Source organism: Maylandia zebra, unplaced genomic scaffold (assembly GCF_041146795.1).
Source record: "Maylandia zebra isolate NMK-2024a unplaced genomic scaffold, Mzebra_GT3a scaffold02, whole genome shotgun sequence".
In the NCBI taxonomy this organism is placed as follows: domain Eukaryota; kingdom Metazoa; phylum Chordata; class Actinopteri; order Cichliformes; family Cichlidae; genus Maylandia; species Maylandia zebra.
Genome location: NW_027490032.1, coordinates 2,489,787 through 2,515,264, shown reverse-complemented (window position 1 = coordinate 2,515,264; position 25,478 = coordinate 2,489,787). Strand labels below are relative to the sequence as shown.

Genomic DNA, 25,478 nt, shown 5'->3' with positions numbered 1-25,478 from the left:
ATAGGCCTAACGACGCCACTGGGTTTGAATGTGATCTGCTGATGTGAAGCTGAAAGCAGAAGTCACCTTCGCCAGCAGAGATCACAAACAGGAAAAGTGACCGGGGCGTTATCGTAAATAATGACGTTGCCTCTCATCTGTTCTGTCGTTCACAGAAGTCTCCTCAGTTACCGCAGCCACAAACGACGAGCTGAAAACATTTCAGCAGCCTCTGCGTGAAAACTTTCGCTGACTTCGTTGAGATTTCTCGGTTTTATCGTTTCAGAGTGGACAGCAGCTTTTGTGCCCAAGTTTGGCTTCAGCCTCTGACGGTAAGATGGAAACTCTTTAACTGCTGAACAGCCTTTGAAATTTTCTTTCAGCGTAACCTTAAACAATTGTTGTTTTTTTCACAGCGTTATTATTTTAGTTCGATGTTTTGCGCTGGTTTTCATTTTAATTTGGTTTCAAATGGATAACACACGTTAACAATTTCCATACTAGTTTTCAGTCATGATTTAAATGTCATTTATATAATACTGGACTGTTTGGGAACACGAGAAGCGTGAAATTTACCATTGGACTTTTTTGTATAGTCCTCCCTCTTTGTAAGAGGCCACCTAAACACGTACGACATGAATGGAAAGCCCGGTATCTGCTCTATGACTTTGTGGGGTAGCTCACTTAAGTCAAACGTTACATCAAATTAAGATACAGGCTGATTTTCACTTGTATTCCGTGTTTCTCCACATCGCCCCTCGTATTGTTTTTTGTTGTTGTTTGTTGTTTGTTTTATGATTATTACCTCTTATCAGTCCACGACTACGTCCGTGAAATTAAATGTTCCTGGTTTAAATGATAAAAACGCCACATTTAGGGCATGAAGGGGTTGATGGAGCCGGGATGGAACAGCTGTTTTAAATGTGACAGTTTTTTTTCTTTTTTCTTTCTTTCTTTAAATATAACATTTGATGATGTCTGAGTACGTTTATAACCAGGGTAACCCGAGTAACCCAGGAACAGAGAAAATAGTCAGGGAGCATGTTTACCAGTATATAGGGAATAGAGAACGTAAAGGTTCGTTGTTGGAGTCTATCCCAGGTGTCAAGTGTGTCATTGTGTGTGGGTCAAATAAGTGACAATTGTTGTTTTGGGGAATCTTGAAACGGTACGTGTCATGTCTGTGTGTATTTTGTTTCTTTAAGTGAGAGTAATGACAGAGTTATAGTTGGCCTTTGAAACTGTCATGAGAACAGGTTCCCACAGAGACAGACACTTGGTCATCTTTGAAACATCATGGGGGAATTTTGAAACTGCAGAAAAACAGCATTTTGTACACAGAAGTAACAGAAAACAGACAGAGGTCAGAGGGTTTGCTATGATATGAGATCTGAACGATGCTGCAGTGTTTAGTACTGTCACTTCACAGCAAGAAAGTTCCTGAGTTAAATTTAGGCTAGGGCCCTTTCTGTGTGGCGCTTGAACCACTTTAGAGTATAAGAAGAGTGAGCTTCCTCCCACAGTGCAAAGACATGTAAACTGGTGATTCTAAATTGGCCAGGGATGCAAGGTAGATAAAGTATTTAAGTGCAGAATAAACTCCGGTATAGATTTAAGGGTAAAGTGAAACGTGTAGCTAAAATTCTTTGAGTGTCTTGTAAGACAAGGAACAAGTTAAATATTACACGCAAGTCCATCATCAACTTAGAATTAGAATTATGTATTCTGAAGTTACTGGCTTTAAACTGAGTCTCTCACAAGTAACGCTCCCTTTGAATGCACAGACACGACTGTTAATATTAAGTTATTATTGCTGATTATACAAGGAAGAACACCAGACACCGACCACGCCCTAGAGGAGTGACAATAAAGTGTTGCGTTGTCGTTTAGGTCCAACTTAACAATTGTCGTCATGATTAAAAGCTGTCGCAGAACCACGTAAACATTTATTCGATTCGATTTTCTTAAGAAAAGAAAAGCGTTTTTATTTTAATTTAATTTTTCATTCAGTTTCTCACGATGGTTTTCGGGATTCTTTTAAAAGTAATTAAAATGATATTAGGTGGATTTGCACCAGGACCTAAACATGGATCTTATGAGGGTTTTGTAACTTCATTTCATGCTATTATTTTCCCTTCCCTGAACAGTATTTTCCTCTCTCGTATATGCACTGCTATACTATATGCTTCATGTCCACGTACAGGAAATTAATATTTTTTTATTTTCTAAACCGCGAAAATTTCTTTTTTATTTATTTGTTTTCCAATTGACGATGTTTCTAAAACAAAAACGGAGAAAAATCATCGAAGATAATATAAGCTGGATTCCATCATTAAAACAGGCCTTTGAAAAATTGCCAAATAATAATAATAATAATAATAAGAGCAAATCCGTTGTATCCTCAGCCTTATGTTATATTATTAAGATAAATAACAACTTGAATTGATTAAAATACATTTGTTATTATTATAAAAGTCCAGCTCACCTCCAGCAGCAAAAACCGAGACAAATACAAAGAGGACACTTTTGATCATTTTGCTGAGAAAAAACGAAGACCGTCGAGCTTGGCCTAGTTCATCTTACGAGTCTTCCAGTCGGTCTGCGTCCAAACAGGAACTAACTGGAGAGTGCTCTCATGACTGCTTGACTGATGCTGACAGTGGCCAATCAGCCTGCTGTGACTGTCACTTTTTTTCTGCGTTAGCTGGAAGATTTGATTGGTCAGGAATGAAAATGAACCAAAACTTTTTAAAAGCGCAAAGTATTCTTCATCTAGACTTTATTTACAGGTTGTCTGAAATCGAAGATTTGAGGGAAAAAACAAAAAAAACCTTTTTTTTCTTTTTTTGTTTTCTTGTTTTCATCTTGTTACAGTCTCTGTTTCTTTTTTTCTTTTTTCCTGCAGAAGCAAATTAAGCTCCTAGCTGTTAGCCAAGATGCACAGAGAGAAGGATAAGGCCCAAGAAAGGGAAGGATGACCCAGGTGGAGGCCGCAAACTAAACGTGTCAATGAGGGATTTTTTTTTAAATTTCTTCTTCTTATATAATAACAATACTACTACTACTACTAATAATAATAATAATATTTTAATCTATCTTCAAATAGTAAGAGGTTAGTATCGTTTCAAATGAACTCAGAGACTATGGGCTCAAAATGTGGTCATAAATATTTTGTACTTGTAAAAAAGATTTGTATGTGTAAAAAAGATTAAGTAATGTAATGTGATAACATAAAATAAATAAACAATAACAATAAGAATAATAATAATACATAAAATAACATCATTTCCTTTGGGGTTATTGAAGTATTCTGGTTCTGAGAACTATGCCGCAAGGTCTGTAAATGACAGCTGTTGGCTTTATGTTAAACATATAATTGTTTTATTCTGTATTTCTGCATTAAATTCTCTGTACATTCGTGGGTATGTTTGCTTTTTTTATTTGTAATGGAGGAGATCAGGATGTCTGTGTTCGACCTTTACTGTTTTATAATCACGGAGGATACAGAGGGTAGCAGAGTAACAACGCAGTCTGTATTCTTATTATGATAACTGCAGCTACCTTTTGTTTACGGGATATTTGAGGAAAAAGTGAGTGCTGAATAAGTTAAAATTATTTGTGCTGGTTAAGTCCAAAAACACCCAATGAGAAGGATGTGCGACATCTGAAGATACGGGTTACGGATAATGAATGAATCTAGGCCCCAAACATTAAAAAACAAAACAAAAACAAAAAAACATGTGAAAGTGGTAATAGTCTAATAGTAATTTAAGGACAATAAATGTAATATTTATATAATCATTAGCATTTAGATTAAAAATAAAACTACATTTACTTTGCATAGAAGTGTAAATTAAATCAATTGTAGTAAATGTTCTGTAGATGAACGTAATAAAAATGATGATGTACCTAAAACAAATTATAAAGGACTACATGAACAGTGTTCTCGCATCTTTATGTGACTTTTGATCGGTTTAAAATGTTTTCTGTTCCTGCAAACCTAAAAATAAATAAATAAAATCATCAATCAAAAAGTAAAATAAAACCAAACGTGAAAATCACCTAATTGTGTGTCTGTTTTATTTTCAGCAGTGTTTTGTAATGAGAAGAAGTAGTTCCTGTTATTTTATTTAAGGCCACTGTGTGATCAGAATAAAGCTGTAAGTATAATGTTTTCAATAAAGCGGACTAAGAAACGTTTTACAAACCCAGAGCAGAGGTGACTCAGCAGGGTTACAGCAAGCTAAAACTCATATTTAGTTACAGAGCAGGGGTGAAAACTGGACATGCTTTTACAGAACAGAACATGTTTCACGGAGACGCTTTAATTAAGTGTCTGAATGTCAAGTATGGTAAATGGCCTGTATTTATATAGCGCTTTACTAGTCCCTAAGGACCCCAAAGCGCTTTACACATCCAGTCATCCACCCATTCACACACTGGTGATGGCAAGCTGACACTGACAGGGCGCACAATGTAGCGCACTGGGGCGTACTAACACAGGCGAGGCTGCCGGACACTGGCGCCACCGGCCCTCTGACCACCACCAGTCACAACTGATAGACAACTTGCCCAAGGACACAACGACCGAGACTGTCCAAGCCGGGGCTCGAACCGGCAACCTTCCGATTACAAGGCGAACTCCCACGCCCCGTATAGAGACAATATTATTATTTACCAGAACCATAACTGAGCCATAAGGAGCTAAATTAGGCCCAGATTAGTCAAAGATAGAAAGCTATAATAAAGACTGCCGTCTGTGGCTCAGAAGGATGAACAGAAAGTGTGAGTCATAAACAAATGAGTTTAAGCAAATGTTCTTTGTTGGCTTGTCCCACTTGAAAATGAAACTTGTTGGGTCTAAAATGGCCACTCAGATTGTGTTCCTGTGAGGAAGCAGAGAAAAACAAAATGGAGGTTTGAAGCTGTTTTGTAGTCACAGAAAAAGATGAACAGTAGTTCGTTCTCTTCTATTTCAGGGAAGGCATTGTTTGTATTTGAGCAGGACAACACAAAACCACAAACTGCAGCTATTACAACAGCATGACTTTCTCTGAGAAGAGTAGAACCAGCAGCTGTTTCCATTTTCTACGGCTCATCGCTGTGTTTCAAAAGAAGCTTCATGAGGGGGCAGTGGGGGCAAAGTTATGCTTCACAGCATAAACCACAATATGTGACAGTTTGATCAAGTTAAACAGAAGGTCTTACAAGGTGCACATAACATGTTTAGTTATAACAGACAGCTTCCTGCACTTAGTCTCATTAGTTTTCTTCTAAGATCCAGGAGTCTGCATGATGTGCTTTGTGTTCTAAAGTCAAAGGTTTTACTGTTAAAGGTTAAAAAAAATCCACCTCACATAAATCATATGTTAACCTCATTTATTTTTATTTGATTAAACCCCAAAAATTCTAACAGACAGCTGGTGCTTAGAATACAGTTGAATAAATATTAAAAAGAGATGATGTAATCATTTATGTACAGGCTGGACACTGCTTGATCAACCACAGGTGTAGTAATCACTGCTGGCGCGTGGGCCAACCAAGGGCGTAGATTTGGCATGGACGGAAGGGACATGTCCCCACCAATATCCAGCGATTATTAAATTGTCCCACCAATAATTTGATCTCTTCGAGTAAAGAAAAACAACCCGATAGAAAGAAAAAAACGATCTGTTAACGTCTCATTCACCCAGCGGTGCAGAAAGAGTTAAATTACGTTCTCTACTTGAGTCCTACCTCATGTGACAAATTATTAAATTGGAATTCAAAAATGAATTTACAAATGCACATTTTATTCTACAATTCATTATTTAAGCACAGATTTTTATTTCGATGCGCGTGGCTCTTGTGGTCCTCTGTAGCACTCGTGCAATTGTTTGTGTTATGTCAGCTGTCCAAAGCAAGCACGCATGAGTTTTCTCTTTCAATCCTGCTTTTCTTAACCCTGAGTACGGACACTGAAGGAGGAATTTCTGTTAACATAATTTGAAGTGGCAAAGCTGAATGAACTGTATAGTTTCTACAGTGGCCCCCGCACTGTGGACAGGATTTATATAAAACATTAATATATAAAACACTGTCATTAAGTCACAGAAGGAGACACAAAGAGCAGGCATATCATGCAGGGAGTAGTTAACCCTGAGAGGAGATGCTGTGAAGGTCAAAGGTCAGATGAAAACCAAGCTCCTCTGCTGCCACCTGCTGGCTCTAATCTTTCTGCGGCAGATGCTTTTATACACCCTGGTGCTACATATGACATATTTAACAGACAAACATAGGACTATGTGAAGTGCAATGTACAAAAATTGCAAAAAAACAAAAACAAAAACAAACAAAAACAAGACAATGTAAGACTAGACAGAACAGGACGACACAGACACAATGTCAAGACATTTCTTATACTTCACTTCTTATGGAATCAGAACGATGCCACCTTGAAACGAAACCGAAAAAAATATTGAAACCGAAAAAAAATATTGTAACTGAAATAAATGTACTGAAAAATCTTGTATTGAAACCGAAAAAAAAATTGATAGTGAAAAACAATTAATTGAAACTGTAATTTTTTTGTTTTCGCTTACAAATTTTTTTTTTTCGGTTTCAATCCATTTTTCGGTTTCAACCTATGTTTTTTCGGTTTCAAACCAATTTTCAGTTTCAATCTGCTGGCACTGTTTTGGCGTCCGGGGGCGCGCTGGGGGGCGGGGATTCCGACCCGCATGTATTTGCATATATTATAATGCTGACCAATGACTGGAGAAAACACTGACGACGCGGCTGCGGTCACGGACAAACTCGCATGTGTCTGTTAAGGAATGGCAGATGCCGAGAGGTCCAGCGTTTACATTACCGACTATTTCAAAGTGACAGCCTGAGGTGTTCTTCAGTAAATTGGACTACCGGACAGGAGGACCTGAGGCCCCACCGCATTATTTTTGGTAAGTTAAATGTGTTTGTAAACTAATCCGTAATTTAGGTCCTTAGGACCTAGGTACCTAAGGACCTAGCTAGCTAAAATGAGCACTCGGCTGTCGGGGAAACTTGTTTTGTAAAGTTCGTTTAGCTAACCCGTGCAGGTGAATGAATTTACCCTGACTATAAAGAAATCAAGAGAAACGCACCGGGCTGCTCAGTGACTAACCACGGTTACTGTACTTTTATTATAGTAGTATTATACTGTAAGAGCAACAGGCTGGACTCTGCTTCTGCTCCTGTGCAGAGCTGATTATTAAATATGTGCAAACAGCAGTCTGAACCTCGACTGAAACCTGCTCCATCATCTCATCTTTGCAGATGTCCATTTATAAAGCATCAACAACTCAAAGGTAAACATGATATTAGAAAATGTGTTAGTAAGGCCTTTAAAACAAATAAAAAAAATAAAAAGCTGTCGGCAGAACTGTAGGACTGAACAACTTCAGATCCCGAGTGTGTGAGGCCGGAGAAGGATCAGCTGTATTTCAGATTTGAGAGATAAACTTTATATTTCAGTTTGTGATGATTCTGTTCTGTTTGTGATTACAGGAGCTGACCTCAGATTCAGACCTCAGCACCACCCAGTGACAGCAGACAGATCATCTGTCTGCTGTCTTCAATCTTTGTAGTAACTCCAAAATTAACTGAAGAAAACAGTACAAAGGTTAAAGCACCACATGTGCTGTCAGTGAAAGCTGCAGCTGTTTTATTGATAAATTTAAAGACAAAAAGTCAAAAGGATTAATCACCCCTGTAACTGTGTCACTGTACATCAGCATTAACAGTACCTCAGTTTGGTGTTTCAGAAAACTGCTGATCTCAGACCTGCACAACTTCTGTTTTAAACACTGAATGTACTCAGCTACATGAAGAGCACATGATGTTTTCTCTGACACAATTAAATAAAACCTGATTAAAGTCAAAGGTTGTTACTTGTATTTGAACTAAAAACTTGTGACCTGGTATTCTTTCACTGTTTTTTGACAATAGTGTTATTTATCATAAAGTAATTCAGAGTCATTCATATCAGAGTAACCAGTGAGCACAACATATATTTAACTTTCTACAGGACTTAAAGCTATTACTATAGCTTATAGCTATTACTTACCTGCACTACTGTATAGTTCTGTGTAAATAATCATTCTGTACATATGATAATTTTTAATCCTACAACTGTTTATAACTTGCATAGTTCACATTTCTGTATAACTGTATATCTCAGATTTCTGTAGTTTTTCATATTTATATCCTGTTCATAGCCTGTACATAATTTGTACTCACTACAGCCTGTACATACTTATAGTTATAGAATATTCTTAACATACTTCATACCATGTACATTGTAACATACCATAATAGACCCATTTCTGTAATATACTTAGATATCTATATTATTGCTAATATATATTGTAATATATCTATATCATGGCTAAAGCACTTCTGGATGGATGCAAACTGCATTTCATTGCCCTGTACCTGTGCATGTGCAATGACAACAAAGTTGAATTCTATTCTATTCTATTATGTAAAAGTCCAGACCCTCTGAGGATTATCTGAGTACTTCTAACATTACACAAAGCAAAGGTCTCCATCAGTGTTCATGAAATGCTGGGTTTATCCTTCTTGTGAGGGAGCTGCTGGTGAAGATCACGAGCCCTGCTTGATCCCGGCGACGAGTTTCAGTCTTCCTGGTGTTTCTGAAATGATGCCTCTCACTGTGGGTCAACAGAACTTCTGGCACAGGACAGCTGTAATGAAACAAATTGAAGAAGTTTTGAAAAAAAAAAATCTTGGAAATGCCCTAAATGTGAGAAGCAGATTTTGTATTTACTTTTCTTTTGCCAATCAAGATAACAAAGTATAATTTTCACCATACAATTACTAACCTTGTCATGTCTGTTTTGGGCTCTGGGCTCGTCCTTCCCAGCGCTCATGAGACTGTTTTGATGCACTGTGGTATGAGGTGCTAACCTGTTGACAGTGTTGGGAAGGTTAATTTTAAAATGTATTCCACCAAAGATTATAGAAGTAATGTATTCTGAATACTTTACAACTACATGAATGTACTATTGCTGTTAGGGGTGGGGGAAAAAATCGATACTGTGTAGTATCGTGATATTTTGTTTGCTAATAATGTATCGATACAGGGACAGCAGAAATCGATATTTTGTTACAAAAAAGGTTTTTGTGCTCTGACTTCAGAGCATGTTGATCAGCTCCTTTTTCTGAGCAAGAATCCTGACATTCCTTCACTGTCCAAATGTGTTTAACTTTTTTTTGGCAGCAATAAACATGACAGTTTACTTATTTTAATTTAAGACATGTTTCATTTTAATTAAGTTTAAAACTTTTTTATTTAATGTAAAATTATATTTTGTTTTAATTTACTTTCAAATTCTTCAGTTGCTGAAGGGGCTGCATAGTTTTCATAAATTCCATAGTTCAGAATAGCTATAATTGTACCAGATGGTTGCATTCAGTTAAGTTGGACTAGACTGTAATACAAACCGTTCAGTTTGTCAACAATAAAACTGACTGAAATGAGAGAAAGACTGAGTGTGAGACTTTGATATTAGATAAAATGAATATTGATAAAGTTTACCTTTATGTACAGAATTTGAATATCGCAAAATATTTTTAAAAAATTGCAATAATATCGTATCGTGCGTTGAGTATTGTGATAATATCGTATCGTGAGTTGTATGGTGATTCCCACCTCTAATTGCTGTGTGATTTATTACTATTACTGAAGGCTACTCGCCATACCAATACCAACTAGATGTTAAAATCTTAACATAAATGAGTAACAGTAGGTGGACATTAGGTAAGGCTGCACTTTTTGCAGCGATCTCGTGTAGAAAACTATTCAGCGCGTATATAAAACAGGTCAGCGGCTCCGAACCGTAGTAAAGGGACCTCTGGCTGATACGTCCGGTTCGTGTCGGGCTCGTAGCTGAAAACTAGCTTTACTTTGTTGTCTGGGTCAAGTTTGCTAGGAGAGACAGAGAGAGGCGTTGAAAGGCTGCTTATTGTTTCGGAGGAAAACACGAACACGGTGTACAGTCGAGTCTTAATAGCTTACTTACAGCTGGGCTCGTCAGGCACTCTTTTTGGCTTTAGTGGTTATTATTATATTTACATGCTTCCAGCTCCCGTTTCTGCTCCGTGACAGCTCGTACTTTTCCTTTTTCTCCCTCCCTCGCTCGCTCACAGACACATAACGGGTATGGCAGTCCATTCTCCCTGCAGCACGGACTACGCTGCCCATAAGGCTACATTGTTTAGGGCGATGCCTGTAACACTCTGCTATTGCCTTCATATTAAATAATTTTTGTATAATAATTTTTAGAGGCTCTTATTGCGTGTTTTGTTTGGGTTTCCACCGGCGTGGAATTACCAAAAATAGAGAGACCATAGCCTAACATATGAAACAGGAAAATATCGCCATGTAATCCATTTATTTCAACAAACTAACTGTATTCTCAATATCACCTATTAAACAGTAACTGTAACGGATACATTTACTCATATTTTGTATTTTAAATACGTAACGCCGGTGCATGTATTATGTTACTGCCCAACACTGCCTGTTGAGATCCTGAGATCCGCTCCTAGGGCCTCCAACTCCTGAAGAGACACGGGTGTCCCTAAATTTAGCAAATATTAGCTTCAGGCTAGCTTGCTACGACGAATAGGCTAATACCAGCATTTTACCACAACTTCACCAGATGTAGCTAAAAAAACTAAACTAATGTCCAGCCCAGTGGGACAGCAAGAAAAGACGACAAAAAATGATTACTTACTTGCGGTTTGGAGGTTCAAGCTGAAATTGAAGCAGCCATTGAAAGACGGGAAGAGAGAAAGATGGCAGCTTGGTCAGCACTAGTGGCCTCTATAATGTATGCAAATACATGCGGGCCGGAAACCCCCCCCCCCCCCCAGCGCGCCCCCGGACGCCAAAACAGTGCCAGCAGGTTGAAACCGAAAAATGGATTGAAACCGAAAAATGGTTTGAAACCGAAAAAAAATGGATTGAAACCGAAAAATGGATTGAAACCGAAAAAAAATGGTTTGAAACCGAAAAATGGTTTGAAACCGAAAAAAAATGGATTGAAACCGAAAAATGGATTGAAACCGAAAAATGGTTTGAAACCGAAAAAAAATGGATTGAAACCGAAAAATGGATTGAAACCGAAAAATGGTTTGAAACCGAAAAAAAATGGTTTGAAACCGAAAAAAAATGGATTGAAACCGAAAAATGGATTGAAACCGAAAAATGGTTTGAAACCGAAAAAAAATGGTTTGAAACCGAAAAATGGTTTGAAACCGAAAAAAAATGGTTTGAAACCGAAAAATGGATTGAAACCGAAAAATGGTTTGAAACCGAAAAAAAATGGTTTGAAACCGAAAAAAAATGGATTGAAACCGAAAAATGCTTACATCAAAATACCCTCACAAGGATGTGTCTGTAATAAAAGCCCCCCTTCCCATAACCTTGAGAATCTGGGGAGGAGGACAGTGGAATTTCTTTCATCCCACAGTTAAACAATGTAGAGATGGATGGTAAGCATAAAAATGACAACATTTAACAATCCACTCTACCAGTTCCCGATGTCCCTGGATGGGCACTTAGGTATGTACTTGCTCAATCTGGGTGATTGCTTGGTGGGTCCTGACCCTGTGGCTCAGTCAAGCCCCTTCCAGTGGATGTGGGACCCTCAGGCCTCGAGCCCCGGGGCTCGGTCCGCTCCGGCACAACCGGCTGCCGGCAGACCCTGTGGTCAAGTCGTCGCATCCTCCCTGTAGCTTCTGCATCGTAGCTGCTGGCTGACCCCACGTCTGGGGCTCTCCTCAGCTCTTTCCAGGAGGGTGGCACAGCTGCCCCTCCGGTCATCCTCCCTGGGCTCTCATGCTTTGGCGGGCCTCTGGATGTCTGGAGCCTGGATCTCCTTCATGCTTCATGCTTACTTCATGTGATTCAGTATTTATTATCTACTGTTACCTGTTACCTTCTCAACTACTCTTTTCTTATTATTATTCTTCCCCGTCCCTGAATCCTGTCGGTTCTGATTGTAATAACTTAAAATAAAAACAAATAATAAAGATCAAATAAACTATGACAATCATGTGGACCAGTATAGCAAAAGGTCCACTTGGAAACTAGATCTGTCGGGCATTTTTCTTGACCTTAGGGCCTAACAGCAATATTCTGATTGCTACAGGACAGGACGGGCAAAGAAAGAAAGAAATAAAAAAGTACAAATAAATAGAGATGGAAAATGAGTAAGACCAGAAAAAAATAATAAAATAGGATTTGAATAAAATATTTAATTTATGGCAGGAAACATTTCCATCAGCACCATCCACTGCAGCTGGCACAGTACTGCACACCTACCAATGAGAGAGACTTGGCATGTCTGCTTCCAGTTTGAATGACTGCAGTTCATGGACCTGGTTTTCCTGAGACAGGAGGATCTGTTGATGGCCTCCATGATCAGCAGAAGGCAGTCAGTGATCTTTGGGCAGTATTAATTACCCTACGTGCAGCCTTCCTGTATTCAGCTGTGGTCGCTGCTCACCAAACCCAGGCAGTAAGAGAACACACTCTCCACATGGACCAGCTGCAGCTTCTGGTCCATGTTACTCTTCCTCATGTTACTCTTCCTCAGGATATGGGGGAGTGCACTCGCTGCTGGGCTTTTTTTTTATCAGGGTGATTGTGTTGCGGGTCCACATGAGATAAGTGGTGCTGTGGTTGCCCAAAAACCCAAAGGAGGAGACACATTTAACCTGTTCACCATTTATAATGAGGGGAGTGGACCCATCTGTGTCTCCTGGAGAACATTATGAGCTGTTTTGTTTTAACATTGTTTAGCGTCACATTTTTTGAGCACCAGCTGTTTCACTTTCACAGGGTTTGTTGGAGCACTTCAGTGTCAGAAGGTAGCAGCACAAGATCATAGTTTCATCTTGGGTAGTTACAAGAGCATTTCTAGAGACAAAGCTTGCAAATACACACACACACACACACACACACACACACACACACACCAGATGTATGGTTCCAAATGTATAATAAATATTCCCAAATTAACACCTAAAATATCACCTGAGCTTAGGTAACCTCTGTAACTAGATGCCAAACTGTGTTGTTTTACAGTTTTTTTACAGCCGCTAGGACACATTTCTCAATACTTAGGTCACTTTTGCAAAACTCTTCACACAATTCTCCTAACTGACCGTCAGCTTGGCAAAGCAGTTCATTTCACATTCAAAATGCACTACAACTACCAAAACACTTTATTCAGGTCTCAAATAAACTCATTCTTCCAGAACACTAGCAAAGGTTGACAGCCGACAAACACACTTTGTCACCCACAAAACAATGACCTAAAAAACACTAACATGTAGCATTACACAGTGTTTTCTTGTGTAAAACAAGGACACATCTCTGTTTATAATTTCAACATACAGTGGGGCAAAAAAGTATTTAGTCAGCCACCGATTGTGCAAGTTCCCCCACTTAAAATGATGACAGAGGTCAGTAATTTGCACCAGAGGTGCACTTCAACTGTGAGAGACAGAATGTGAAAAAAAAATCCATGAATCCACATGGTAGGATTTGTAAAGAATTTATTCGTAAATCAGGGTGGAAAATAAGTATTTGGTCACCTCAAACAAGGAAAATCTCTGGCTCTCACAGACCTGTAACGTCTTCTGTAAGAAGCTTTTCTGTCCCCCACTCGTTACCTGTATGAATGGCACCTGTTTGAACTCATCATCTGTATAAAAGACACCTGTCCACAGCCTCAAACAGTCAGACTCCAAACTCCGCCATGGCCAAGACCAAAGAGCTTTCGAAGGACACCAGGAAAAGTATTGTAGACCTGCACCAGACTGGGAAGAGTAAATCTACAATAGGCAAGCAGCTTGGTGTGAAGAAATCAACTGTGGGAGCAATCATCAGAAAATGGAAGACATACAAGACCACTGATAATCTCCCTCGATCTGGGGCTCCACACAAGATCTCATCCCGTGGGGTCAAAATGATCATGAGAACGGTGAGCAAAGATCCCAGAACCACACGGGGGGACCTGGTGAATGACCTGCAGAGAGCTGGGACCAAAGTAACAAAAGTCACCATCAGTAACACACTACAACGGCAGGGAATCAAATCCCGCAGTGCCAGACGTGTTCCGCTGCTGAAGCCAGTGCATGTCCAGGCCCGTCTGAAGTTTGCCAGAGAGCACATGGATGATACAGCAGAGGATTGGGAGAATGTCATGTGGTCAGATGAAACCAAAGTAGAACTTTTTGGTATAAACTCAACTCTTCGTGTTTGGAGGACGAAGAAGTTGCATCCCAAGAACACCATACCTACTGTGAAGCATGGGGGTGGAAACATCATGCTATGGGGCTGTTTTTCTGCCAAGGGGACAGGACGACTGATCCGTGTTAAGGACAGAATGAATGGGGCCATGTATCGTGAGATTTTGAGCCAAAACCTCCTTCCATCAGTGAGAACTTTGAAGATGAAACGAGGCTGGGTCTTCCAACATGACAATGATCCAAAACACACCGCCCGGGCAACAAAGGAGTGGCTCCGTAAGAAGCATTTGAAAGTCCTGGAGTGGCCTAGCCAGTCTCCAGACCTCAACCCCATAGAAAATCTGTGGCGGGAGTTGAAAGTCCGTGTTGCTCGGCGACAGCCCCAAAACATCACTGCTCTCGAGAAGATCTGCATGGAGGAATGGGCCAAAATACCAGCTACTGTGTGTGCAAACCTGGTAAAGACCTATAGTAAACGTTTGACCTCTGTTATTGCCAACAAAGGTTATGTTACAAAGTATTGAGTTGTATTTTTGTTATTGACCAAATACTTATTTTCCACCCTGATTTACAAATAAATTCTTTACAAATCCTACCATGTGGATTCATGGATTTTTTTTTTTTTTTTTCACATTCTGTCTCTCACAGTTGAAGTGTACCTCTGGTGCAAATTACTGACCTCTGTCATCATTTTAAGTGGGGGAACTTGCACAATCGGTGGCTGACTAAATACTTTTTTGCCCCACTGTATGTTACTGGGATGAATCAGACATCATGCAGAATTCGTTAATATTGTTTATGTATTTTTTATTTTTTTGCACTAAGTAATCCCAAAATACAAGAATTTGTATACACACCATCCACTGATACACATACAATAGTAATGCTAATCTACTCGGTCTTCTCCATTTGGCCACAGCTTCTCATCCACATCACATCTTATGTCATCTAGGGCAATACACCTAGGAAATAATCTTCTGGCATGCCAGAATTGAAGGAGTTGAAAAATTGAAGGAGTAACACCTGTGTAGATGTTCATCTACAATGAGAATAAGCTGTGGCTGGTTACAGTTTTTTCTGAATGCTTAAACCCTAACTGTGATTCCTGTAGCACAATTGCTAAAATTATTCAGACTTATAGCAAAACCACTCACTGAGTTTGCAAAACTAAAAGCACAAAAACTGCTTTGCACTCAGTTTGCAATTTTGTAACACACACTTTGCAAAACTGTAGGCACAATTCACTGCACAACACTCAATTACCAAATTTCCAACACACTCCTAGCAAAAGTATACACATGTATGGCTATCATTAACACTAATTTGCCAACTGTCTGGCACACTTTCACATGTGAAAACTGTTTTAGATAATTAGTCCACTTTGCAATCAGCCTAAGCACTATAAACAGGCCACAGGTAAGCTGTCTATGTGGAGTACAATGGAAGGAGCAGTAAGAGTGAGAATCAGAGGAGGCCGAGGGAGAGGATGTGGAGGTGAAGAAGTTGGAAGTGCATACTGTAGTGCTGTGCATGGGCCTGATGTGTTGCATTTGTTTTGTCTTGTCCAGAGAGTGATGGAACTAGAAGCAGATGCAATGGGACATGAGCTACTTTTTGTAGATGAGGCCGGTTTTACAGTTTTTTCTGAATGCTTAAACCCTAACTGTGATTCCTGTAGCACAATCTCTAAAACTATTCAGACTTCTAGCAAAACCACTCACTGAGTTTGCAAAACTAAAAGCACAAAAACTGCTTTGCACTCAGTTTGCAATTTTGTAACACACACTTTGCAAAACTGTAGGCACAATTCACTGCACAACACTCAATTACCAAATTTCCAACACACTCCTAGCAAAAGTATACACATGTATGGCTATCATTAACACTAATTTGCCAACTGTCTGGCACACTTTCACATGTGAAAACTGTTTTAGATAATTAGTCCACTTTGCAATCAGCCTAAGCACTATAATACAGGTAAGCTGTGTGTGCGGAGTACAATGGAGGGAGCAGAAAGAGTGAGAAGTAGAGGAGGCCGAGGAAGAGGACGTGGAGGTGAAGAAGTAGGATGAAGAGGACGACAAGGACAAGGAGGAGCAAGAGGAAGACGAGGAGGGGGGAGAGGAAGAGGAGGAGGGGGGAGAGGAAGGGTAGGAAGAGTAAGAAATAGAATTGCTGATGACATCAGAGCTACAATAGTGGACCATGTAATCAACCGTGGAATGACCCTGAGGGTAGCTGGCCAACGGGTCCAGCCTAACTCGAGCCGCTACACTGGAGCAAGTACCATAAGGACATCTTGAAATGAGAATCGGTGAGTACAGTCACTTCGCACAAAGATTTGTAGCACTGCCATATGCCAATGAGAAACACACCAATACCATTGATGTAAAAATACTGAAATTGTTACTTTACAGAATTGCTAGATGACCAGATGCTGGGGGCAGAGGAAGCATGTTCACTGCAGACCAAGTAACCCATATAGTCATTATGGCGATTGCAAATAATCCTATACTTGGAAATAAACACTTGTGTTTGTTTTGATGTGTTTCAAGTACACCAGTACTTGAAGTTTGGATCCCTCTATGCTTATGGATCTATGACAGAAGTATGAGCTCAAACTGACATAGCCTACCTTGTGCACAGAGAAAGCAAAAGCCAGATGTGTTTTGTATTCATACCATCAGTGTGCAGTTGGCGCATTGTGTGCTTAGGAGATGATGGCTTGTGTGTACTGTTTGATACGGAAACACCATTTTTACGAAGGTGTGAAGAGTTAATCTAGCTGTGTTTGCTTTTGCAAGAGAACTACAATGTTTTGATTATTGGGTGACAGGTTTTCTTATTTGTGTGAAGAGTTTTGCAAAATTAGCCAATGGTTACAAAAAATGTGCTTAAGCAATCAGAAAAAACTGTAACCTCAGTAAAACCAGGAGACGTGGCAGGAACATTATTGGACACCGTGCCATCATCAATGTCCCAGGACAACGTGGTGGTAACATAACCATGTGTGCAGCTATAAGCCAAAATGGTGTCGTTCACCATCATGCAACCATAGGCCCATACAACACTGCACACATTATTGCATTCCTGGACACCTTGCATGACATGCTCACTGTTCAGAGACCAGAGCAGACCCGATATGTCATCATATGGGACAATGTTAGTTTCCATAGGGCTGCTTTGGTCCGCAACTGGTTTACAGACCATCCATCCTTCATGGCACTCAACCTCCCTCCATACTCTCCATTCTTTTTTTTTTTTTAATACTTTCTCTTTATTGATTTTCATCTTATTTTACATACAGAACTAAAGAGGGCAAGGGAAACCAACACAGTCACATATGTTCGCATATTCCAAAATACACAACACCTTGTTTTACTTACACATACTACATATTACACAGGTGCATGTTCCATTCAAACAAATTCGCAGTTGTCCCTCTGCATCACAGAGGTATCAGTTTCTAGTCTTTTGACGTATAACGATCCCATCGTTCCCAAAGTCTCTCTCCTTTCTCCTTCTGTAGCTGCAGTGAGAGGGTAATCAGTTCCATATGATGAATTGTGTTAATAATGTCTATGACCAGCTTCCGTGTGGGGGGGCTTGTCTGTAACCAACACTTAGTAATTGCCTTTTTGCATGCAACCATAATTATTTTCAGTAAGTATGAATCTCTGTTATTTATATCCTCAGGTATATTCCCAAGGTACATGGTACTAAAGGAGAAGTCCAGTGTTACTTCCAGCACATCCATCACCATTTGTTTAATCTCTTCCCAAAAGGTCTTCAGTTTAGGGCATGACCAGAAGACATGGACACAACCTGCAGCGACCTCCCCGCACTCCCTCCAGCATGAAGCGCCTGAACCACTTATTTTGGATTTCTGCTTTGGTGTGATGAAGAATCTAATTAAATTCTTCCATCCAAAATCTCGCCATGTTAAAGAATTGGTGGTAGATAACACATTCTTCCACATCCGCAACCAATCTTCCTCTGAGATAGTTATACCTGCTTCTTTTTCCCAGCGATGACTGACATATCTTGTTGAGGTCTTTTTCATGGCTGTAAAACTTCTGTATATTTTGCCTATAGTACCTCTTATAATGTTCTCACCATAAGCATCCATAAATATTCGGATCACCCCACTAGCATCTGCGTCAAGCATTCTAATTTTGTTCCGGAAGAAGCTCTGAACCTGTAGGTAACGATAAAAATCTTCCCTGCCGATCTCGTAAATCTGACACATGTCCTCAAAATTGATCAGCTCCCCATGCTTAACTATCTTACAGATTGCAGTGATTCCATGCCTGGACCACTCCCTGAATTTATGGTCTAACAATGCTGGAAGGAAGCGTGGGAGATACGCTGGCCATCCCAGCAACCCTATTTCCCTATTAAGACCAAAAATTTTAATCACATCCGCCCATTTTTTCAGGGAAAAACTTACACATAAATTTTGCATCTGATATGCCTGTGGTTTTTCCTTTTATTTGTGGAATTCCTATTTTGTGTTCTGACTTTGTCTTGGTTTTGATGAGTGTGAATAAACACCAATACTTGACGTTTGGATCCTTGTATGTTTACATGACACTATGACAAAGGTGTGACCTCAAATTGACATCTGTACACAGAGAAAGCAAAAGCCAGATGTGTTTTGTATTCATACCATCAGTGTGCAGTTGGCGCATTGTGTGCTTAGTAGATGATGGCTTGTGTGTACTGTTTGATACGAAAACACCATTTTTACAAAGGTGTGAAGAGTTAATCTAGCTGTGTTCGCTTTTGCAAGAGAACTAAAATGTTTTGATAATTGGGTGACAGGTTTTTTTATTTGTGTGTAGAGTTTTGCAAAATTAGCCAATAGTTACAAAAAATGTGCTTACAGTTTTTCTCAAATGTTAAAACACAAAAGCCAATCCTGTAACCCAAATGACCAGTAGTCTAAACACATTTACTAAATGTAGCCACCATATTCCAGTACCATAAACACATGTCACATGAAGACACAATTCACAAAACACAACCCTCTGTACTCACAAATCTAAACACATTTTTCCTTGCTAAAACACATGTTGCAAAACAACTCTGCTCATATTCTCAAATGAAAGCCCATGTGATGCAAAATGCTTGCCACAGTCACCAATCTGTGAACACAGGGAACACACCTGGCGTCAGTCACTACACACAACGACTCAAAATTGAAGACACCTGCTGCTAATGATGTGACCCCACCTATGAAAGCATAGTTTGGTGAAGATGCCAAACAATCACAATGGATGAAGGCATTCGAGCGTGCGGAAGGAGAAGAGCTGCAGGCCAAAGAGGAAGAGGAGTTGAGATCAGAGGAGGAAGAGGTGAAGGCCTAAGAAGAAGAGGAGTTCGGAGTAGAGGAGGAAGAGAAGGTGGCCAACAAGAGAGAGGAGAAGGTCCAGGTGGGAGAAGAAGACAACCTCGCACCATCATAACAGATGATATGCGAGCAACAGTAATTGATCATGTCATTGTCCATGGCATGACAATGGCTGAAGCGGGACGAAGAGTACATCCAAACCTGAGTAGGTCCACCGTGGCCACCATTATCAAGGCATTTAGACAACACAACAGGTATAGTACGCTATTGCTTTCTTTGTCACACTACAGTTTTACAGGCCTGTGAAAGTGGTCTGTTACTTTACATGTAGTTTTACATATAAATCAGTCAATTGACAACACATGTTTCTTTCTTTAGAGCTGAAAGAATGCCACATAGAGGTGGGAGGGTTGCCATATTCACAGCGGCACAAGAAACCCTCATTGCAGATATGGTCCGTGAGAACAACTGCATTAGACTCCGAGAGATCAGAGACAAAGTCATTGCAGATAATGTAAACTTTGAGAACATTGATGCTGTCAGCGTGTCCACAATAGACCGAGTTCTCCGGCGCCAACAGATGAGGATGAAACAGGTCTACAGGGTTCCCTTTGAGCGCAACTCTGCGCGACACATAGCACAACGTTACGAGTATGTGCAAGTACGTATACATCCATGTCCACAGTACAGTTAGTGGACATACTGTGTTGCTTAGTGGCCTACATTACTTCTGGACAATACTGTGCTACCTGATTGACCGTTCTGAACACCTGTACGCTTTTCCATGTTCACAGAGGATAATGCAGTTGGACGCGATGGCCAGACTCCATGAGTACCTCTTCCTGGATGAGGCTGGCTTCAACCTCCAGAAACTAAGGCGAAGAGGCCGTAACATCATTGGCCAAAGAGCCATCACTGAGGTTCCTGGCCAACGGGGGGGTAATATTACTCTTTGTGCAGCTATGGGTACGGAGGGGCTTCCACCGGCATGCTGTCCTTGGGTCTTACAACACCCAACGTCTCCTCACCTTCCTAGAGGAGCTAAAAGACATCCTCCTGGACCGTCAACAACACCATCCTAGGCTAGCACATCACATGTATGTGATCATTTGGGACAACGTCCGCTTCCGCAAGACACACCAAATCAGAGAGTGGTTCACCACCAACAGTGACCACTTTTTAAACGTCTGTCTGCCACCCTACTCCCCTTTCCTGAACCCTATAGAGGAGTTCTTCTCATCATGGAGATGGAAGGTGTATGACAGACAGCCATACACAAGAGAGAACCTCGTACGGGCAATGGAGCTGGCCTGTGCTGACATCCCAGTGGAGGCCTTCCAGGGATGGATTCGCCATTCCAGGGCGTTTTTCCCGCGGTGCCTAGCAAGGGACAATATAGCCTGTGATGTGGATGAGGTGATGTGGCCCAATGCAGCTCGGCGACATGATGCCGCACAGTGACTGTGTGTAATACTGTAAAATGACCGTGTAGACAATAAAAACAGACTTCACACCCTGATCATGTTTCCGAGAGTACTGTTGTGTGCGATAGCTTCTGTTTTTGCATTGAGTTGTGTTACAGTAGTGTACGTACATGCAGGATGTTTTTATAGATTTATAGTCTTCATGTGAAACTCACAAATCTAAATGCCTAATCCTCTGCAGGGTTCTATGACGATCCGTTACTGTACAGTTTATAAAAATATGCATTGGCAGTTATGAACCAAAGAACCTTCTCACAAATTGAGCATTGTGTTTTCAATTGTTTTGCTGTAGTGTGTAATGCTGTGTATAGTGTTTACAGTTTTGACAGCTTCGAGCTGCTCTCTTGGTGTGGGAGTTTGAGTTTTGCAGTGGGAAGGTGTGGTTGTGTTTATGTAGCTTTAGAGAAGGGTGTTGTGTTTGGACATTGGGGGACCTGGTGGTAACGTTTGTGACATGTGTTTTAGCATTTGAGAAAAACTGTAAGAAAGCAGCTTTTTTTCATTTTATGGTGAACATGTTGGACAGCTATCATATACACAATGTTTCAATGGTACCTTTGATCCAAGTAAATGAATTATCATTAAAAATCACCCAGATTCCTTTAGTGTAAAAGAAAGAACACAAACTCTCATTTTTGCACATTTGCAAAACTTTTACATGTTTAATCATTCGGACAGTTCCTGTTGGTGCAGAAATGCTTTGAACTTCCTGATTTAAACTTCTGTGTAGTAACGCTGCCACCAGCACATCAGGAACAGCTGTGCAATATAACATAACCTGGACATACACTTTCCTTCAACCTTTCAATAGACTGCCTTTAACTATGATGAAGGGAAACATTTGATGAGGCATAAATTTCAGTAATTATATGTAAAGTATTGATAACTGGAGAATCAAACAGCTGCAGTCTTCTCCAGAACATCCCAAAGATTATCTTTTAAGAATAAAGGTGTGGACTCTGTGCTCTCTCTCCGCAACATTTTAAACTAAAGGTTGGTGCTTAATTATGGATGTTGATTGAACTATTGCTGCGTAACTTTTTTTTCCCTAAATGATTTCACATTAATAAAAGTTAATAAAAGAAAATAAGGAAGTTCATTCTTCCTGACTCAATCCAGAAAAGGAGAAGTAGACTGGAAATCATGGCCTGCAGTGTGTTTATAAATGGATTTACAGTCAGGGCTTCGGATTTTTTAACTGTTCCCAGTATTAGATGTAAATGTACTGAAGGTGCATTCAGTGACCGTGGTCACATTCTTGTGAACAAGCTGCATGCTGACCTGAAATCAAATCTGTGCAAACATTCAGAAACAGACTCCAAAAATCTGCTACATTAATAAAACTGACACTGCTGTGAAAGATGTGAAGTGCTGCAGTTTGATTACTAAAATCATTTATTTTATGTTTCTGTCCACCATAAACCTCTTTGTTGAGAAATTGTTTTCATGCGAACATAAACATTTTTTATATGATATAATTACAGGTTTAGGTTTGAGTTTAAAATGTAAATTTAGTCTGAAGTTTATTTTTTAAAATTCACTGAAACCAAAGACTCCGTATTAAAATGTTGTGTGTGGTTTCTGTTATTATGATGTGATCTAATAAATTTGTTAATTAATTAATTAATAATAATTATTAATTTATTATTATTTATTAAGATCTGTACATTTTATAAAATGAGTCAATGTTAATGCTTTAGTTTTCATCAAGAAAGTTTATACATTTCTGCAGCTTCATAGCACGTCATCTGAGTCCTCAGTAGGAAACTTGACTGGATGTTGCTTCTTATGATGACAAGTTTGTTGGTGTATCACAAAACCAACGGCAAAAAGAGCAACAAGAGCAACTACAACAACAACAGGAACAACAACCTGAAGAGTCGGAACTCCGACCCTTTCAGTATCATCCATGCTTTCATCTGCGTCTCCGCTTTCCATGACTCGTTTCTCTGACACGCTTTCATGTGTTTCACCTGCAAAAAAAAATAGGCAATAAGAAACTGATAGGCACCAAAGCAGCAGTTCACCTGGAAGTTTGTGTGTCTGCAAATGTCGCTATGGAGAGAACGGCTTCAGTTCCTCATCAGAAAAAAACCCCGAACAAACATGTGGGAGCAGTAAAAAGAAATATTCAAATATTTAACAACTGGCTGCTTCCCAACGACAGAAACATGATTAACACCTGTGTCAGCAGCACACTGTGCAGAGGGAGCTATGGGAGTTACAAACTCACCAAGACAAGAGGAGAGAATTCTAACTGGATCATAAAGCTGAAGTTTTTAGTTTACATTTGATGATATCAGACCTTTAACACCTGAGTGTGAGCTCCACAAACTCACCTGTGACTGTGAGGTTGATGAAGTGACTGATCTCAGTGTGAACTCTTTTACTTCTCCCAGATTTCCTCACTGCTATGTGACACTCATACATCCCAGTGTCATTAAACGCGACGTTCTTCAGAATCAGAGAAACGTCTCCATCCTTCATCTCCGGGTCCCTCAGCTTCACTCGGCCATGAAAAGATGGATGTTGGTAGTTTTCATAGGAGCGTTTGTTCCTGTAGAAGTAGACGTAGCCGTCTGTGTTCAGGTCAGCTCTGCTCCACTTCAGCACTGAGATTATTTCTTCTGTGGAAATCTGACACTGGAGAGTGACGTCATCTCCAAGCTTCACCTGAACATCCTGCTGAAGAGCTGAATACATCACAATTATAACTTATTATTTCTTGGTTCGGGTTTAGAGTTAAACAGTTAAATGGATCACATGGGACTAAGCAAGGAATTAAAACAAGAATAAAAATGTTCATTTTGCTCACCTGTTAACTCTGAGATTAGAGACAAAAAGAGGAAGAATTTGAAAGAAGCCATTTGGGACGGGAGGATGGAGACCACCGAGCAGCTGCAGAGCTGATTGTACTTACATGAAACAAGTTTCCTGTACAGAGTTAAAGAAATGAGTGTGGCTGAAATGAGAAGTTCCAGAAAGGGAAGGCTGACATAGCGATGTCATCATGCCCTGATTAAAACCATCACACAGAGAGGTTTCTAAATAATCCACAGCACGTTGTTTCTCTCCTCCTCCTGAGTGACTGATTAGAGTGATCAACAAGCTTTTATTTTTTTTCTCAAATAAAGAACAAAGCTTGAGACTTACTGGAACAAAATGTTGGTTTTCTGAGAATGGATCCTGATCTAAAATATGAACAGTACCCCGAAGCATCAGCAAAAAAAAAAAAGTCATTTTCTTAAAGTCTTTATATGTTATGTGGGTGAGGTGCTGCTCCTTCTGTAGCTGCCAAGTGTGCTGAAAACAAAACTTCTGTTTTAAACCGCCTCAGGTTAAATAACAGAAAGAGAAGGCGCTGACTGACTTCACACAGATATGTGGACACAGAGTTCTCAGTGTCTCTTTACAGGAGGTCATCTTAGTAACTTATGCTGAACCACATTACATGTAGTTTGTGCTGCAGAGAATAATTTGTTTGATTTTATTCTGCTGGCAGTACTTTTTACAGCTCACGGAGCTCAGAACAGCTGCATCTGTAGGCTGTTTGTCTCTGAGAGCACCCAGCAGCAAAAAAAGAAGCTAACAAAGTTCAGCTTTATTATTGCACTGTCTTAAAAAAAAGGATTTCAGGGTTAGTGCCCTGTCAGCAATACATTACTGGAATCTGGTGGTCTGTGTTTAACAAGAAACAGGTTGAAAGTCACGTATATAGAAATTTGCTGAAAGGACAAAAAATAAAGAGCTGAGTGACACTAATATACTCTTATTTATTTCAGTGTTTCACAGTTTTTGTAAGTGCACTATCTGCTGAGATTGACTTTGTATTGACATTAAACTCTTTTAAAAACAACAAAATGATTTTGTGAGTTTCAATAAGTAACTAAAGTTGTGTCTGCAATGTACATCCCTTTCAGACCACAGTGTAGCCATCTGCTCATGGCTGCTTCCAGGAGGATAACACACCACTTATTTCAAACTGGTTTCTTTAACATGATGAGTTCACGGCACTCAGATGACGTCCACAGTCACCAGATCTCAATCCAACAGAGCATCTTTGGGATGTTCTGGAAATCTGTAGCAACTTTGGGTATTATATCAATTTGGACCAATGAGAAATGTTTTCAGCATATTTTTGAACATGAAGAAATGAAGCAGTTCTCAAGGAAAAATGAGATTTCAACTTGATACTAGCAAGGAGTTCTTAATAAAGTGGGCAGTAAGTCTATATTGCATTAACTAAATGAAAAATATGACCACATATTGTGGTGGTTAAGCAGGCAGCCGCAAGTTTATATCTGTTATTGTGAAGTTTGCTCCATATCAGTGGTGCAGACAGCCTGTTGCTGCACTTT

The 25,478-nt window shown here is 39.8% G+C and overlaps 1 long non-coding RNA gene across 1 annotated transcript in view; it reads right to left on the bottom strand.

Annotated features, from left to right (window-relative positions):
- LOC143412400 (uncharacterized) overlaps window positions 1-25,478 on the bottom strand; it is a 95,196-nt gene that overhangs the window by 61,384 nt on the left and 8,334 nt on the right. The window lies entirely within an intron of this gene.